At 50.0% G+C, this 18,665-nt stretch overlaps 1 protein-coding gene across 5 annotated transcripts in view; it reads right to left on the bottom strand.

Moving 5' to 3' along the window:
• Positions 1-18,665, bottom strand: part of SBF2 (SET binding factor 2) — a 312,854-nt gene that overhangs the window by 128,041 nt on the left and 166,148 nt on the right. The gene's annotated exons all lie outside the window — the stretch shown is intronic.

The raw sequence follows: 18,665 nt of genomic DNA, 5'->3' as shown, positions 1-18,665 counted from the left end.
TGAGGAAACTATTACCCACCTATAAATATAAGTGAGGGGCTAATGTGGAGTACAGAGGCAAGGGAGGGTAACGCAGGAGGTGACTGGATATGACCCGTATACACATCTTAATTATCTCATTATTCTGACTCCAGGAGACGTTTCCATTAGAAGGATGTTTAGGAATCCTAACATTCTGAAACATGGCCGTCTACCCGGAGCGTTCATATGAATGAAGCGGCCATTGTATGGCAGTGACAACACTGGAGAAGCCATTGTCAAGTGTGCGATGACCGGACGTTACACCGGGGAGGAGTCGCAGTGGCGGTATTACGCGTGTAACACCAATCGCCGAAACAAAGCATCATCTACCGTCTTTACCAACTGAGGGGGACAAGCCGTGACAAATGGGACAATAGCTAACGACTATGAGGACAATCCCAATCCAGGAACGTGGAAAGGAATGGGAGGGTTCTCTACTCCTAAATGCCAGACCCATCAATTACTACAGAATTTATGCCATCAAGTAATGACCATCCTCATTTTTGTTATCAAATGTTGCCATTCTCATCAGTTGTCACCATAGGGATGATTTATCACCATCATCAAGTAACGACCATCCTCATCAGTGCCATCAAGCAACGACCATCCTCATTATTATGAAATGTTGCCTCTCATCAGTTGTCACCATAGAGATGATTTATCACCATCATCCTCATCAGTGCCATCAAGTAACGACCATCCTTCATCAGTGCCATCAAGTAACGACCATCCTTCATCAGTGCCATCAAGTAACGACCATCCTCACCAGTGCCATCAAGTAGCGACCATCCTCATCAGTGCCATCAAGTAACGACCATCCTCATCAGTGCCATCAAGTAACGACCATCCTCATCAGTGAAGTAACAACCATCCTCATCAGCGCCATCAAGTAATGACCATCCTCAGCCATGCCATCAAGTAATGACCATCCTCATCAGTGCCATCAAGTAACGACCATCCTCATCAGTGCCATCAAGTAACGACCATCCTCATCAGTGCCATCAAGTAACGACCATCCTCATTATTATCAAATGTTGCCTCTCATCAGTTGTCACCATAGGGATGATTTATCACCATCTTCATCGTTGCCATCATCACCATCATCATCAGTGCCATCAAGTAACGACCATCCTCACCAGTGCCAACAAGTGAAGACCATTCTCACCAGTGCCATCAAGTAACGACCATCCTCATCAGTGCCATCAAGTAACGACCATCCTTATCAGTGCCATCAAGTAAGAACCATCCTCATCAGTGCCATCAAGTAACAACTATCCTCATCAGTGCCATCAAGTAATGACCATCCTCATCAAGGCCATCAAGTAAGGACCATCCTCATCAAGGCCATCAAGTAACTACCATTCTCAGCAGTGCCATCAAGTAACTACCAACCTCATCAGTGCCACCAAGTAACAACTATCCTCATCAGTGCCATCAAGCAATGGCACTTGATGGCACTGATGAGGATTGTAGTTACTTCTTGGCACTGATGAGGATGGTCGTTACTTCATGGCATTGATGAGTTAGGATGGTGATGACAACAATGAAGACGGTAATAAATTATTCTTATTGTGACAACGGATGAGAATGGCAACATTTGATGAGGATGGTGACGACTGAGATGAGGAGAACCATGAAAATATTGGTGAAAAAGGGTGAGGATAGCAGCAACTGATGTCAAGGAAGATGAATTTGACACTGTCAAATGAAGTAGTATTGAGACAATGAAAGACAATGATGAGAACGATTACAAAGAATGAAGATAAGTATGAGGACGGTGGCGACAAATGGTGATGATGGTGGCGACGATTGATTATAATAGTGACAGCGATGAGGACATGATAATTGACGACAATGATGATGATGACCTTTGAGGATGGAGAAAAAGATAAGGCTGATATCAGGAAGATGATAATGACACTTGATGATAACTGAACAGGTGGGACACAAGACAAGGATGATTATGATAAGGACATTGACAATTGCTGACAAGTGGGATGACTGGGACACTTATTATTATACATTTATATAGCGCCATTTATTCCATGGCGCTTTACATGTGAAAAGGGGAATACAGACAAGTACAAAAAACATGTGCAAGACAAGAGACACACAAGTACAGAAGAGAGGACCTTGTCCGTGAGGGCACACAGTCTACAGGGATGGGTGAGGATACAGTAGGAGAGGGTAGAGCAGGTCGTGCGGTGGTTCAGTAGACTGAGGATCATTGCAGGCTGTAGGCTTGTCGTAACAGGTGGGTCTTCAGGTTCTTCTTGAAGGTTTCTGTTGTTGGGGAGTCTGATGTGTTGCGGCAGAGAGTTCCAGAGTATGGGTGAAGCACGGGAGAAGTCTTGTATGCGGTTGTGGGAAGAAGAGATGAGGGGGAAGTAGAGAAGGAGATCTTGAGAGGATCGAAGGTTGCATGTGGGTAGGTAGCAGGAGACCATGTCACAGATGTATGGGGGGGAGACAGGTTGTGGATGGCTTTGTATGTCATGGTTAGGGTTTTGAACTGGAGCCTCTGAGCAATAGGAAGCAAGTGTGAAGGGCTTGGCATAGGGGGAGGCAGGGGAATAGCGGGGAGACAGGTGGATTAGTCGGGCAGCAGAGGGTAGGATGGACTGGATTAGTGCCAGAGTGCTGGAGGGGAGGCCAGAAAGTAGGAGGTTGCAGTAATCGAGGCGGGAGATAAGGGCGTGCACTAGTGTTTTTGTGGTTTCATGGTTGAGGAATGCGTGGATCCGGGAAACATTTTTGAGTGTGAGGCGGCAGGAGGAGGCAAGGGCTTGGATATGTGGTTTGAAAGAAAGAGAGGGCAGAGTCGAGGATCACCTCAAGGCACCGAGCCTGCGGGACTGGGGAAACCGAGCAGACACTGACAATGATGGTTAGGTCTGGTGGAGGGGTAGAGTGAGATGGGGGAAAGATGATGAATTCTGTTTTGTCCATGTTCAGTTTGAGAAAGCGAGCAGAGAAGAAGGCTGAGATAGCAGACAGACATTGTGGGATTTTGGTCAGTAAGGAGGTGAGGTCAGGTCCAGATAGGTAGATCTGCGTGTCATCGGCATAGAGGTGATACTGCAAACCGTGGGATTCTATGAGCTGTCCCAGGCCGAAGGTATAGATGGAGAATAGTAGGGGTCCTAGAACTGAGCCTTGAGGAACACCGACAGAGAGGGGGCGAGGTGAGGAGGTGGTGTGTGAGAGGGAGACACTAAATGTTCGGTCTGTTAGATATGATGAGATCCAGGATAGGGCCAAGTCTGTGATGCCAAGAGATGATACTGATGAGGATGGAGACAATTGATGACAATAGTGGTAACAACAAGGATACTGACAATGAGAAGGAGAGTGAGAATTGATGATAACAGTGTATGATGAGGAGGGCAATAAGTGATGATGACAATCCATGACAACAGTAACTGACAGATGACAAGGAAGATGATGTTAATAACTGATAGTGATGACCTTCAATACACCTGATAAGTAATAAACTTTTGCAGGTCTATCATTTCCCCACTAACATTGTAACGGTTGATAAATAAAAGATGTGTGCAATAGTTTTCTTTTTAATTCTCACCAACAAGCATAAAGCTTTTTTGCATTGGATATATAAGCTTCCACTTCTGCTGTTTCCATGATTGAAGCGTTCGCTGATGTTGATGCAACGCTCGGGTGACAATGGAGTCCACTGCAGCTATAGAATACAACTCTCCCTCGTCTGCTGACACATCTGACTCTTCTTATATCGGGATGCCATGCGTGTTTGTCATGGGGCCCCTGCTTACAAAGACCAGCAAAGCGTGTCTGTAATCTTCGGAGGAAATGGCTGAGATGCCAGGTCTCCCCCACTTCGCCTTTGGACACTTTAGCCTCACAGCGGGGTTTCTTTTGCAGGAACCTTGTAAGAGCTTTAACCGTCAGCAGCGGCGGCCACGCTGCCTCCTCGTTAGCGCTCCTCTTCATTACAGCGCAGGTGTCGCAGCAAATAAATTCCATTATCTCTCGCCCGACTGTCAGAATGTGCTGAATAATCGCTGCGCCACAGATTGCAGGAATCCACAGAAAAATGTGACATCTGTGCTTCCGCTACATTGTATGAGTGAACGATGGAGAGCAATGGTGCGTATTATACCGCCACAAGACTGTCCATGGCGAAATATAACCCAAAAATGGCAGTAGCCCAGCTCACCCAGACTCCTGAATGTCAACTCTCTCTTGTATACATGTAGTACAGACGTATCACCGTCGCTGCGTAACATGGAAGTTGTCAGGGCGGCAGTCATGCTGATGGTCTCCCTCACATTCTCAGATGCCTAACTAGCAAATAACCAATGCAGGGTTTATGGAAAACTGGGACAAGCCATGTGAGAGCAGAAATGACAGTCATACCGGTTGTCACCCAGATTTCCCAAAGTTCAGAATGTAATATCTACCTAGTTTTCTAATTATACATGGGTGGAAAATGTGTTTTAATAGATGCAATGCAGGGTATAAGAAAAGCTGAGTACCAGACCCTCTGGCAGCTGTAATGGGGACTACACCTGCTGTCATAAAGCTTTCCTAGAGTCCTGAATGGCAAATGTGTCTAGTTTGGCAGTTTTATATAAGTGAGGGCTCATGATCCGACTAGTGATCTCTGCCATTTAGGACTTTGGGAAAGCTGCATCATTCTCAGATATCTGACCCTGATGCACGTAGGGTTGTGTTGTCCAACCTTGGCACTCTGCTCCACCTTAGGACAATACAAAGTGAGGGTGGCTGGCCGGTGCTCCGCAGAGGCATCTCAGATATGAAGCTCCCGGCACACCGCCGGAGCAGACACACAAACCGCTCCAGACTGCGAGATGTCTGTCTCGCATTATGACGAGTTACAAAACACGACAGCGAATGCTTCTCATTACGCAGCTATTTGTACGGAGGCAAGAGCAGAAATCCATCCCGTTACCTCGCCGAGATAATCACCCCCAACATGGCAGCGGCCAGGAGGGCTTTGCAAACAATTTTCATGGAAAGTAGTAATTCTTACAGGATTTCATCACAGGATTTTTAGGTTACAAGTCATCAATGCAATTAGCTGCTGTTGGGCCATACTTCACATTTTTACAGTTGGAGCGGACCCTGGTGGAGTTAAAGGGACGGGTGGTTATCGGTTTTACGGAAAGTATGGTGAAAAGTTGTAAAACTTTCTATCAGACTTTGGCGCACAATTCTTACTAAATCTGATGCGCTTTTGTCCGGCAAAAATTCAGAATGTGACATGTCTGCCATTTTCTTGCTTTCTCTACCATAAATCCATCTGACATGTTGAGTCCAGATTTGCAAAAGTTGCCAACGGCGAGCGTCATGATTTACAACTTAAGTGGAGTTTTGTGTTTGAATTCTTCACTGTTTCAAGACCTTCGCTTGCTGTCAGTGAAGAAGTAGAAACAGGCGAAACAAAAAAAAAAAAAAAAAACACACCCTGGCAGAGCCAATACTTCTTATACCAGAGGATTTGTTACAATGTATCAGTGTAGACAATCCTCTGTGAGCAAAAGGCAGTAGCACAACTCACTGGTCTTGATACTTTGCTACAGATGTATTGATGCAGGTACTGACTCCAGACTGGGGCTTTTTACCTGCACTGATACACTGTAACAAACAGGAATTTATAGAAGAGACTCGCCCTCCCACAGATACGCACATTATTAAACCACTGGGATAGGAGCAGGAAATGTGGAGTCAGCAGGAGGCTCCGGGCTGATTTTTACAGCCGTTCTTACACTTTCAGGAAGCCGAGGAATCTCGCCTATTAGCACTAAATAAATGAAGTCGCCATAAAGTGCAAACCTGAGCGAGCAGATCTGTTATCTTGAGTAACGGGCTAAATATAGAGCAATGTGGGGCTGCGGACCGCCGTAAAGAGGTGGACTGCGAGTCCCCCCACCTTTCAAAGTCATAAGGATGGGATAAATCCTATTACACGTCTCTGTTCTGGAGACCACAGATCGCCAATGACAGCACAGTATATTGTGCAGTGATTTATAAATGGAGGTATGCTCATTATTGATTTTTGAGGGAAGAGATTCTGCAGCGTCAGGGCCTCTGTGATCCATGTATATAAGGGTTCCTTAGTTCTGTCCCTACTGATCAGCTGCGGGAGGGTGAAGGTGGTCTAGAAATAATCACTATTAAAATCATAATTTATTCCCAATCTATAGAGGATAACTTACTGATCACCGGGGATCCGAGCACAGGGACCATCTTATAGGGAGCAGAGGTGCCCACAATCATCTACAGGACTGCCGGAGATCCCTCGCTATCTATATTTTACTGGACATACAAAAATCCCCTCTAAAATCAAACTAACCCCCCACAGAATCATCTGAGGTCACATTATTAACCAGAGGAATTTTCTCACTGGCTGATTCCTCCTTCTGGACTATCAGACTTTCTGGATTGCAGGGTTAGAGGGACGGGCGGATCTGATGGCGGCAGTGGTCAGCTTGCCCGTTGCTACAATTGACACTTTTAGTAGAGGGTTGTTTACAGGCAGATGTTGGGGGGGTGCGTGCTCATGGCTAGGGGCTTGGAGAGAGACGTGGGATTTACGCGACACATTCCTGGAATCTGCAGTGATATCGACATGCTAAAGACATAATATAGAAAAATACTAAGGGGTACTGGATGTTTGCTACAATGTATCAGTGCAGGTAAAATGTATCAGAGCAAGAGAGGCAAATTTTGTGCCGGTTGTTTATCTCCTGTAACGAGCCAGTCAGCTCTGCGAGAAGGACTGGGCTTGGGCCACAAAGACGACTATGGAGAATCGATATCCATTGAATTAGCCAAGTCTTGCTGACGCAGCTGATGGCTTTGTCACCATTCATTAGTGTAGATTAACCTTTACCAAATACCAAGCAGCAATCGGCAGAACTGGATGTGACTGGAGGATAAGGCGTTGGTATTATTCACCAATTATCGCCGTATAAATGATAACATTTTATTTCAATTTGCGGTTACTTGTATGAAGGGTATCTGTCCTTTGTTAGGATAATCCCTCTACCCCTCCCATAAATGCCGATCAGAGGATCAGATAGCCGCTTATCTCTGGAACGCACGGCGGTGGTGATGTATTCTCTCCAAGTAAACACATATTACAGATGGTAAACATCACCAGTAACATTCCCAGCCCAGGAAGAAAAAAAAAAATGTGCGGCATGATAAGCCACCTCCCCGCATGTGGCCCTGGACGGGGTTAATAAACAGCCATAAATCTAAGAGTAATTAAAGGCCCCCCCATACACAGAAGACTAACGTTAGCTGAACAAGCCTAAATAGATGGGATCTTCCGACAGTCTTTTGTGTCTGGGGGTCCCGATAGATGACGTTGGGGGGAGTTAAGGATCTGCCATTTCTGATCTGGGACCAACTGTGCGCTTCTGTGTATTGGGAGAGGACAGGGGGATTTGGGGAACAGCTACTAAAAGTGTCTAAGGGGGACAAAGCTGCACAATCATCCCCACAAACCATCTATAACCCCGGTTGCTACCGCATCATTTCTGGATCTATAGGCAGAAGCCACTCAGCTTTCCACATACCCCGAGAGGCACATAGACCTGCACTGTTTGGCTACATTCACATGTTGCATTTTTGCTGCATTTTTTCAAAAGGAAACTTTAAAGCTGCTTTTTTTACAGCATCAGTAAAAGTTATGTGATTTCAGAAATCTCATGGACCCAGCTTTCACGTTTTCCTGACTGAATTGGAAAAGCATGTTGATTGCTTCAGCATTTTTATCCCCATAGAAAGCAATGAGGAAGGGCAAAAATGCTGCAATAGAAAAAACCTGCAACCAAGCATTCTTGGTGAATAAAACCATCTTTATTGAACATGTGCTGTAGAAAAATGACACACAATCTGCACCAAATACATGGATTTTTGTGATAAACTCACTGTAAAATCCTTTTCTCCGAGACGCTCATTGGGGGACACAGGTACTGTGGGTGTATGCTACTGCCGCCTGGAGGCTGACACTAAGTGAAAAACAGAGGTTAGCTCCTCCTCCGCCGTATACACCCTCGCCTCGATTGCGGGCAGAAATCAGTTTAGTGCAAAAGCAGTAGGAGAACAACAAAATCAGCCTTAATGCAGGTAACATGTCCAGAAAAAAACACCTTAATATCAAACGAAAAAGCATATTAATTAAACAACAGGAGCCAACTGGCTAACAGGGTGGGTGCTGTGTCCCCCAATGAGCGTCTTGGAGAAAAGGATTTTACAGTGAGTTTATCACAAAAATCCATGTTTCGCCTTGGCCTCATTGGGGGACACAGGAACAGCGGGATGTTCTAAAGCAGTCCCTGGGTGGGAAATTGACTCACCGATCCAAGCTACATGCATCTCCTGTCGAAAGGTGCGTCACTGCTGCTTGGAGAATCCTTCTACCCAGGCTCGCATCCGCTGACATATTGTAATGTTTGGCAAATGTGTGCAGGCTGGACCAGGTCACTGCTTTGCAAACCTGTTCCGCCGAAGCCTCATGCCGAAGCGCCCAAGAGGCGCCCACTGCAGAGTAGAGTGTGCTCTGATCCCTGCTGGAAGCGGCGCACCTCTGATGCGGTAGGACTCCTGAATAGTCAAACGAATCCATCTAGCTACGGTCGATTTTGAGGCAGCGAGTCCCTTCCTGCGCCCTTCGGGGAGCACGAACAGTGTGTCTGTCTGACGAAAGGGTGCCGTCCGTGACACGTACCTCCGGAGGGCTCTTACCAGGTCTAACTTGTGAAGAGCCTTTTCCACACGGTGTACCGATGCTGGACAAAAGGAAGGCAAGACAATATCCTCATTAATGTGAAATGAGGAAACGACCTTTGGCAAAAAGGGAGGGGCTGGTCTGAGCACCACCTTATCCTTATGGAAAAAGAGAAACGGGGCTCGGCAGGATAGGGCCGCCAGCTCCGAGACCCGCCTGATAGAAGTTATGGCTACCAGGAACACCACCTTCCAGGAAAGGCACAACAAAGGGACATCTTGTAGCGGTTCAAATGGGGCTTCCTGCAAAACGTTTAGGACTAGGTTAAGGTCCCAGGTGTCCAGGGGCGCCCTATAGGGAGGTACCAAATGTGAGACTCCCTGGATGAAAAGTCTTCACCTGCAAATTGGTAGCAATTCTGTGCTGGAACAGGATGCATAACGCCGTTATCTGTCTCCTGAGGGAGCTTGGGGCTAACCCTGAGTCTAGGCCAGACTGGAGAAAGGCCAAGATGTTGGGGATAGAGAATATTAGTGCAGAACAACCGCGGCCTCGACACCAAGAAAAGAAAACCTTCCAGGTGTGATGGTAAATACGTGCTGAGGCAGGCTTTCGGGCGCTAATTATTTTAGCGACCACCTCGCGCCCAAACCCCACCTGGGTTAGAATCCAAGATTCAACGGCCATGCCATCAAACACAGGGCCCCTGAGCTCGGGTGGAAGATCGGGCCCTGGGACAGTAGATCTGGGCGCTCTGGCAGTCGCCAAGGAACGTCGGCGAGAAGCTGCACTAGATCTGCGTACCATGCTCGACGGGGCCAGTAGAATCGCTGGAACCCCCTCTGCTTTGATCTCTTTGATGACTCTCGGAAGTAGTGGCAGCGGGGGAAATAGATATGGGAGGCGAAACTGGTTCCATGGCAGAACCAACGCATCCACAGCGATTGCCTGCGGGTCCCTGGACCGAGCGACATACTGTATGTGGGCACCTTGGTGTTCACCCTGGAGGCCATCAGGTCCACATCCGGTGTTACCCACCGTTGGCAAATCTGCTGAAAGATCTCAGGGTGTAGTGACCACTCCCCGGACGCAAGACTCTACCGGCTGAGGAAGTCTGCCGCCGAGTTCTCCACGCCCGGGATGTGCACTACCGATATCACCGAGTGGTTCCTCTCTGCCCAATGAAGAACGTGCCCAACCTCGTGCATGGTTGCTCTGCTGCGGGTGCCCCCTTGATGATTTATGTAAGCCACCGCCGTGGCGTTGTCCGACTGAAGGGGGGCAGCCTGCTAGAAGGTGATGAAAATGTTTCAGAGCCCGCCGGATCGCTCGTATCTCAAACAAGTTGATCAGGAGGCGTGCCTCCTGCTGCGACCACCGTCCTTGGGTCGTGTGGTGGCGAAAAAACGCTCCCCAGCCGAGGAGGCTGGCGTCGGTTGTGACCACCAACCAATGGTCTGGGGCAAAGGGCTTCCCCAGAAGCAGGGAGGAACTGGTTATCCACCACTCGAGTGACTGTCTGACCTAAGAGGAAAACCAGCACGGATGATCGAGCGTGAATTGGTTCTTGTCTCAGGAGGACAAGAGGGCGTGCTGCAGGGGGCGAAGATAGAACTGGGCGAACGGTATCGCTTCCATTGCCGCCATCATTTTTCCTAGAATCCTCATCCCGAAACGGATGGTATGAGGGACTGGTTGGCGAAGTGTCCGGACTCCATGCCGGAGAGCTAGGGCTTTGTCCTGAGGGAGAATTACCATCCCTCGGAAGGTGTCGAAGATCATCCCTAAAAAGGAAATCCTCTGAGCTGGAACAAGGGATGATTTCTTCACGTTGAACAACCACCCTAAGCGGGAAAGAGTATCTAGCGTGATGTTGACACTTTCCTCGCATGCCCGAATTGAAGGGCCCTTGACCAAGAGGTTGTCTAAGTAAAGCAAGACGACTATGCCTCGGGAGTGCAGGATGGCCATGACGACGGCATGACCTTTGTGAACACTCTGGGGGCGGTGGCTAGCCCGAAGGGCAGTGCTGCGAACTGAAAATGTAGACCGCTGATGGCGAAGCGTAGAAATCTTTGCTGCGGAGGGAAAATGGGGATATGTAGGTAGGTGTCTTGGATATCGATAGAGGCCAAGTATTCCCCCGATATGACTGAACGGAGAGACTCCATCCAGAAATGTCTGATCCTGATGAATTTGTTCAGGAGCTTCAGGTCCAAAACAGGTCTGACAGTCCCGTCCTTTTTGGGGACCGCGAATAGGTTGGAATAGAAGCCATGGGCCTTTTCGTGTTCTGACACGGGAGTAATGACTCCGACGCGCTGGAGCGATTCGATGGCTCCTAGCAAAGCTCTTGCCCGGGTATCCACCTTGGGAAGACGGGAAAGAAAAAAGCGTCTTGGGGGGTAACTGACAAATTATCTTGTACCCTGAGGACAACAGCTCTCTTACCCATATGTCGTGTGCGACGGTGAGCCAGACGTGACGAAAACAGAGTAGGCGGCCGCCTACCTTGCTGGTGTCGCCTGGCAATGCCTCGAGTCATTTGACTGAAGATCTTTGGGACCTGGACTGGTGAGTACGCATTCTCCCCAACGGGTTTGCTCTATACGAGACCTGTTGATCTCTATCCTGGTTGGGGCGACCTGAAGCGGCGGAATTGGCCGCTGTAGTCCACCCGGGGTTGCGAAAGGCCCGAAAACGTGCCTGAAAATGGCGACGAAACGGCAGTTTGACCTTTTGTTGAGGGAGAAAACCGCTCTTCCCTCCTGTGGAGTCAGAGATGAGCCGATCTAACTTCTCTCCGAATAGGCGGCTGCACTGATACGGTAGAGAAGTCAAGGACTTCTTGGAGGTTGAATCGGCAAACCATGTCCTTAACCATAGAGCTCTTCTAATGGAAATTGCGTTTGCGGCAGCAAGTGCCGCGCAATTGGCCGCATCCAAAGATGCATTGATTAAGAAGTCCCCCGCCATAGCGATCTGACATGCGATCTCTGATACTTCTGCGGGTAGGTCCCTATCCTGCAAGGCTTTGTTCAATGATTCTGACCAAGAAATCATGGCCTTGGCCACCCACGTTGCCTCAAATACTGAGCAAGCCAAACTCTTTATGAGACGATCCGTGGGATCCTTAATAGAAGAACCACTAGGTACTGATAACAGGGTTTTAGAGGCCAAACGTAACACGGGTGGATCCACCGTTGGGGATTCCGTCCATTTTTTACAGAGATCCGGGGCAAATGGATACCTCGCTTCGAGCGCCTTCTGGCCTGAGAAGCGTCTGTCCGTCCGCTCCTTGTGTCGTTGCACTATGTCCTCAAACTCTGGGTGAGTGCAAAATACTCTATGCGGCCGCTTAACTCGCTTAAATGACACCTTATGGCCCGAAGCCAAGGTGAAATCATCCTCAGTCCCCAAAGTCTGGTTGATGGCTTCGATGAGGCTGTCCACTATTTCACGACACCCCGGAGCATCTAGGTCAAGGGGTTCATCCGAGTCGAAATCTGAGCTTTGCTCGCTATCAACTAATGGTGAAGGAGAGCGAGAAGCGGAACTCACGGATGCCGAGGCACCGGATGGACCGGGAGATGCCGCGTGGGTTCGCTTCCCCCGCGTCTGCCTGAAGTGAGGGCGGCCCCTGCAGGCCGGAGGCTCTTGTGAGGTAGAGGACCCCTCTAAGACAGGCGAGCCACTGTCCCTGCCCCTATCTGGGGTACGAAGGGACTCGATTGCTCTCGTAAGCGACGCCATGGACTGCGACAGTGATAGGGCCCACTCCGGGGAACTTGGCTCGGTCGCAGGGGAGGGCTCCTGGGCGCGTTCGGAATCGTAGGCTTCCCATAATCGCTTGCTCTGTGCCCATTGAAAAGCGGCCCGACAAGAGATGCATGCAGCGTATAGAAACGTGTGCATCTTCGCTTTTTCGGACATGCTGTATCTGCCTCCCACGGAGTCCCAGGCCGAGGATAGATGGCTGGATATCTTTGGTTGCTGCCGCTCTGACCCCAGAGGAAAAAGCTACTGTGGACGCTGTTGCAGGAGTCCTCCCCAGCCATCCCCCTCTGTGACGATGCTTCAGCTTCTCAGCTCAGGTAGAGGGGAGGGGTGCCATATATAGGCACCCTAGCTCCATCGTTCCCTCCAGGGATGAGGAGAGGGACCGTCCACCGCCTTGCAGCACCGCAGTCTAGCATTGGTGGTGCAGTGGGGGCCCCACGAACTATGCTTGTGCCTCTGTACAGACCAGGGTTTCAATACCTTAGGGTGGTCAGGGCTAAGTCCGGCATCATGTCCCACGTTGCGGGAGAGGATACGTGGAGGCGACACTTGCACGTGCTGATGGTTTGGGGATATCGGACCCTTTCAATAGGGTCCGTTGCCAGTCTCATTTTCATGGAAAGTAAAAAGAAAAAAGTCTGGGGAAAAAGGACCAGACGTGTCCCACGTTGCGGGAGAAGATACGTGGAGGCGACACTCGCACATGCTCGCCCGTTATTGGTTTGGGGAAATCGGACCCTTTCAATAGGGTCCGTCGCCCCCGTCTCATCTTCATAGGGGGAGAAAAAAAAAAAAAAAAAAAAAAAGAGTCTGGAGAAAAAACAGCCGTGTGCCTCCAACGGACACTAAGCATGAACTGATTTCCGCCCGCAATCGGGGCGAGGGTGTATACGGCGGAGGATGAGCTAACCTCTTTTTTTTCCACTTAGTGTCAGCCTCCAGGTGGCAGTAGCATACACCCACAGTACCTGTGTCCCCCAATGAGGCAAAGGAGAAAACCAAGAAAGCAGCTTTTGCCTGAAGAAAAAAAGAGGGATTGTTGGTACGTATGGTAACATTTCTTTCTTGGAGCCTTCATTGGGGGACGCTGGTAACCATGGGTGTATGCTGCTGCTGTCGCTAGGAGACCGACACTAGGCAAAAAAAAGAAAATAGCTCCTCCTCAGCAGTATACACCCAGCAACAGGCACAAAGCAACTCAGTTGGTGTTAAAGCAATAGGAGAAGCAGCCAAAAGCTCAACATATGGGCTTAGGTCGGCCGGTGCAAAACCACCACCTGCAATACCTTCCTACCCATGCCTGCATCAGCCGAGGCGTTGGGTATTAAAATTGTAAAACCTCGCAAAGGTGTGAAAGGAAGACCAGGTTGCAGCCTTGCAAATCTGCAAGGCCGAAGCCTGATGACGAACAGCCCAGAAAGCCCCCACGGCCTGGGTGGAGTGAGCCCTCACTCCCGGAGGAGGCTGTTTGTCTTGAACGCGGTATACCTCCAATATTGCCGAACGAATCCAACGAGCAATAGGACTTAGAAGCTGGTAGACCCTTTCGACGACCTTCAGAGATGATAAATCTTCCCAATTTTCCACTCCCGTGATGTGAACGGCTAATATGGCAGGGACGTGACATTCTGCCCATCGCAGATTCTTTGACACCCCTGTCATAACTTGTTTGCTGTGTGTCCGCCTGAGTGGTTTATGTAAGCCACGGCTGTGGCGTTGTCCGACTGAATGCGGACCGACTTGCCTGCGAGGAGGGAGTGCCAGCGGAGAAGGGCAAGAAAGATTGCCCTGATCTCCAGAAGATTAATGGGGAGAAGGGCTTCCTGAGCGTTCCAGCGACCTTGCGCTGTGTGATGAAGGAAGACCACTTCCCAACTGAGGAGACTGGTGTTGGTGGTGATGACCTGCCACAGTAGAGGGAGAACGGACCTTCCGATGCAGGACACATGTGGATAGCATCCACCAAGTCAGAGATTGCCTCACCTTGAGAGGCAGAAGTACCGGTCGTTCCAGGGAGACTGTTCTCTCTTGTCCCAAGCAGACAAGAGAGCCAGCTGAAAAAGACGGGTGTGGAACTGGGCAAAAGGCACGGTTTCCATGGAGGCAATCATCTTCCCCAGAACCCTTATGCAGGACCGTAGAAGAAGAGGGGCTGGTCGCCTTAGAGAGCGGATTCCCTGGCAGAGAGATGCAAACGTCTCCTTTGGGAGGAAGACACAGGCTTAGGCCATGTCAAACTTCATACCCAGGAACACCAGGTGCTGAGCTGGGATCAGGGAGGACTTCTCCCTGTTGGCTATCCAGCCGAGATGGACCAGAGTGTCCTGAGTGATCTGAAGACTCTGGTCGCAGTCTCGGCGGGATGGCCCTTTGATCAGAAGATCGTACAGGTAGGGGATTATGAGAATCCCATTGGAGCGAAGGATGGCCATGACCGCTGCTATGTCCTTCGTGAACACCCTGGGGGCAGAAGCCAGGCCGAAGGGGAGAGCCGTGAACTGATAATGATCCTCCTGGATGGCAAACCGAAAGAATCTCTGATGCTAAACACAAACAGGAATGTGAAGATACGCATCCTGTATGTCTATAGAGCAAAGAAACTCCCCCCAGCTCTACGGAGGCGATCACCGAGCGTAGGGACTTCATCCTGAAATTGCGGATCCGAACGTGGCGGCTCAACTATTTGAGGTCTAAAATCGGGCAAAGCGATCCGTCTTTCTTCAGGTCAACGAACAGATTGGAGTAGAACCCTCAAAACCGTTCGTGCCAGGGAATGGGTACAATCACTCCTGTGCGTAGAAGAGAAGAGATGGCCTGAAGAACACCTGGTGCTTGAGACGGGAGCTTTGGTGGGCGAGACAGAAAGAAACATCCTCCGGGGGGGGGGGGGCAAATCAATCTCGTAACCGGATGTAACTATCGCTCTGACCCAGGTGTCGTCGACCACTGACAACCATTCGTCCCTGAAGAGAAGCTGGCATCCCACCCTGGTGGGGGTGACCCGTCACTTAGAGGAGAATCTGTGAGAGCGGGACCCAAAATGCTTGGAGGAGTGGTCTTTTGGCCTCCAGTGAGGTGCCGGTTTGAAGGATGATTTCCTTCTTTCCCTTGGGGTGAAGGAGTGGTCCTGCTGGGAGGAAGTCGCTGAAGAGGAGAAGGGTCAAAAGGAGCGAAAGGGCAGGGACCCTTTCCTATTGAAAGGACGTTTAGGCTTGGACTGAGGAAGAGAAGTACTCTTCCCCCCCGGTAGCTCCAAAATTATCTGGTCCAGTCTGGTCCCAAAGAGCCTGGAACCCTGAAAGGCCAGGTTAGTGAGAAACTACCTAGAGGTTGGATCTGCATTCCACGCCTTCAACAAAAGGATGCGGCATATAGCAATGATGTTGCTGCTCGCCTTGGCGGAGCAGCCGGCCGCATCCAAAGAGGCGGCCAGAAGATATTTGCCGGCGTGAGCAAACTGTTCAGCAAAATCTGCCAGCTCATCCGGAGGAGCTGCTGCTACAATGCCCTGCTGAAGTATTTTGGCCCAGGCAGAGATAGACTTCGCCACCCAGCAGGAGGCGAAGCTGGGGCAGAGGGAGGCAACGGTCGCTTCAAAGACTATCTGCCTGTCCATAGCGTTTTTTAAAAGACGCACCATTTGGTAGAGAAAGAAATGTCTTTGAGGCCAGCCGAGAAACCAGCGGGTACACCTTAGGGGACTCTGCCCATTTGCCGACAATATATGGGCTAAAGGCATACGGGATGTCTAGCTGTTTCCTTCCCGGGAAACAGTTTTCGGGATGTTCCCTGTGTTTAAACATAGTCGTGTCAAACACTGTGTGATTGGGAAAGGTCCGAGGAGGACGTTTTACCCGCTTGAAGGAAATGGAGTGCTCTTGGGCAGGGACCTTGTCCTCTTTTAGTTTAAGAGTTTGAGCGATAGCCAAAATAAGGCTATCACCCATGTCCTGCATCTTTGAAGCCTGGTCCGAATCAGACTCAGACCTGGACTGGGAATCCGCAACCGACCAAAATGCCGCCTCCGAGGAGGAGGTATGGGGAGAGGGGCATCCGGGAAGATGCAGAGGGGCCCGGAGAACTGGATTAGGAGCTAGAGAGAGCCCGCTTCCTTGACCTTTTACCCAATCTGTCCCTGCGAAGGTCATGGTCAGGTGCGTGCGAATCACCCTGGGAGGAGTTCGGAGCACTGGTGGCGGCAGATAGATGTGGAAGATGTTTTGCGGCCTGTACAAGGGACAGCGATACTTTAGTCAGATCAGAGACAGACTGAGACATGGCAACAGCCCACTCCGAAGGAAGGGGTGTGCTCTCATCCTGGACGTTAGGGTGCTCCTGTGGGGCAGACATGTTGGAAGGACTGAAGGACTGTCAGAAAGGGGAGGGCTGACCTGAAGACCACTTCAATTTACAGCAGGCTTATGTAATAAATCACCGTGGGCTTTGAGGGAAAGCGAGAAGCCCCTGCAGAGTTGGGCATAGGTCGAGCCTGGGAAAACTGCTGAATATATATATATATATATAGACAGAGGAGAGGAAAGGGACGGGGCAGAGCCTGGGCAGGAGAAGTAAAATGGCCTCGGGGACGCAGATACAGCAGCATGCTACAGTGGTGGGCATGGCTTATGTACCAGCCTGTAAACCGAAAGGCGAGATCCGATTGGCTGACACGCTGGAGGAGTGGCCAGCCCTGAGGATCTGCCTGCGGTGCTATGGAGGAAGAAGAAAAACAGCAAGAGACACGTGCGAAGCAGGGGGCATTCCTATGGTACCCGAAAGAGCGCAAAATTCAAGTGCTGGCCGGGAGGGGGTGCTGGTCAGCCGGAAAATGGCCGGAGCTGAAAGAGGGCAGCCGGTCCCTTTGAGGGACGCAAAATCAAAGGGTTCTGCATGTGTGACGCTGCCAGGAACTGTTCGGGAAGAGAGAAAGAGAGGGGCAAGGAGCCGCTGATGGGGGCGCCCTGCCCCTGTTAGGGCCAGGAATGAGGACGGGCCCTGCCTGCGGCGCTGGGGGAGGAAACATACCTATCTGCAGGTGAGTCCACGATTCCTCTTCACAGATGAGGATCACATCAGGAGCCTTCGGATGGGAGAGGGTCACTGGCATCGCGGATCCTCCTTCCTGCACAGTCTCCAGACGGTGCAGAAGACGTCATCAACCCCTTAAAAGAAGGGTGGAGGCCACTGCTGGTGACCACTGTCTTCCTCTCAGCCCTCTCCGAGGAGAGGGGTGAGGAGGGGAAAAGGCAAGGCCTGGCCACCGGGAAATCGCCCTGAAACACCCGTTTGCATACATGCGGGAAAACAGGGTGAGACAATACACCCTGTTACTCTAGAACGATGAACCTGAAAGACAAAGGGAAAAGATTAAAACGCACAAAACAGGGAACCTGCAAAGGAAAACACTGCGGACCTGGGAACAGATCCAGGTCCGCCTCCTACAGACACTAAGCTAAAACGGAGTTGCTTTGTGCCTGTCGGTAGGTGTATACTGCTGTGGAGCTACTTTCCTTTTTTTGCCTAGTGTCAGCCTCCTAACGACAGCAGCATACACCCATGGTTATCTGCGTCCCCCAATGAAGCGATAAACAAAGCAGCAAAAAAGCAACATGTGAACATAGCCTTAAGTGCAGTTTTGTCCCTTCAGTCTTCGGTTACACAGCTCTACCTTTGTAAATGGACCCCCAAACACTAGAAATGGGTGTCAGCCCCATATTTGTTCCTGACCGCTCTCCCTCCCAGCTCCACCATGCACGAGCGCTCGGCTCATCACACCGTGTTCTGTACATATACCAGACCTTCTGTGATTAAAGTGCTTTCCCTTATCCATAGGACAGGTGATAAACTTGTGGATTTCTAGGGGTCCCAGCGATCCCGGAAACTGAATGAAGTGGAGATGTGCATGCTCGAAATCCGCTCTATTCACTTCTATGGGATTGCAGAAAACAGTGGGGTGCTGCACCCTGCTCTCCCCGGCAGTCCTGTAGACAATGAAGGATCGTAGGTCGAGCACGGACACCGCCGCTCCATTCTAGACTGCAGAGAATGGGGTCTGGGATAAAATGTAGGTTCACATTATGTACAGACTTTCCGTATAAGATCCTCAGTGACGGAGGGAGGATACAGC

Source organism: Dendrobates tinctorius, unplaced genomic scaffold (assembly GCF_039654945.1).
Source record: "Dendrobates tinctorius isolate UK_male_01 unplaced genomic scaffold, ASM3965494v1 ptg000059l, whole genome shotgun sequence".
Lineage (NCBI taxonomy): Eukaryota > Metazoa > Chordata > Amphibia > Anura > Dendrobatidae > Dendrobates > Dendrobates tinctorius.
Note: the sequence above shows the minus strand (reverse complement) of the source record. Positions and strands in the feature narration are given on the sequence as shown.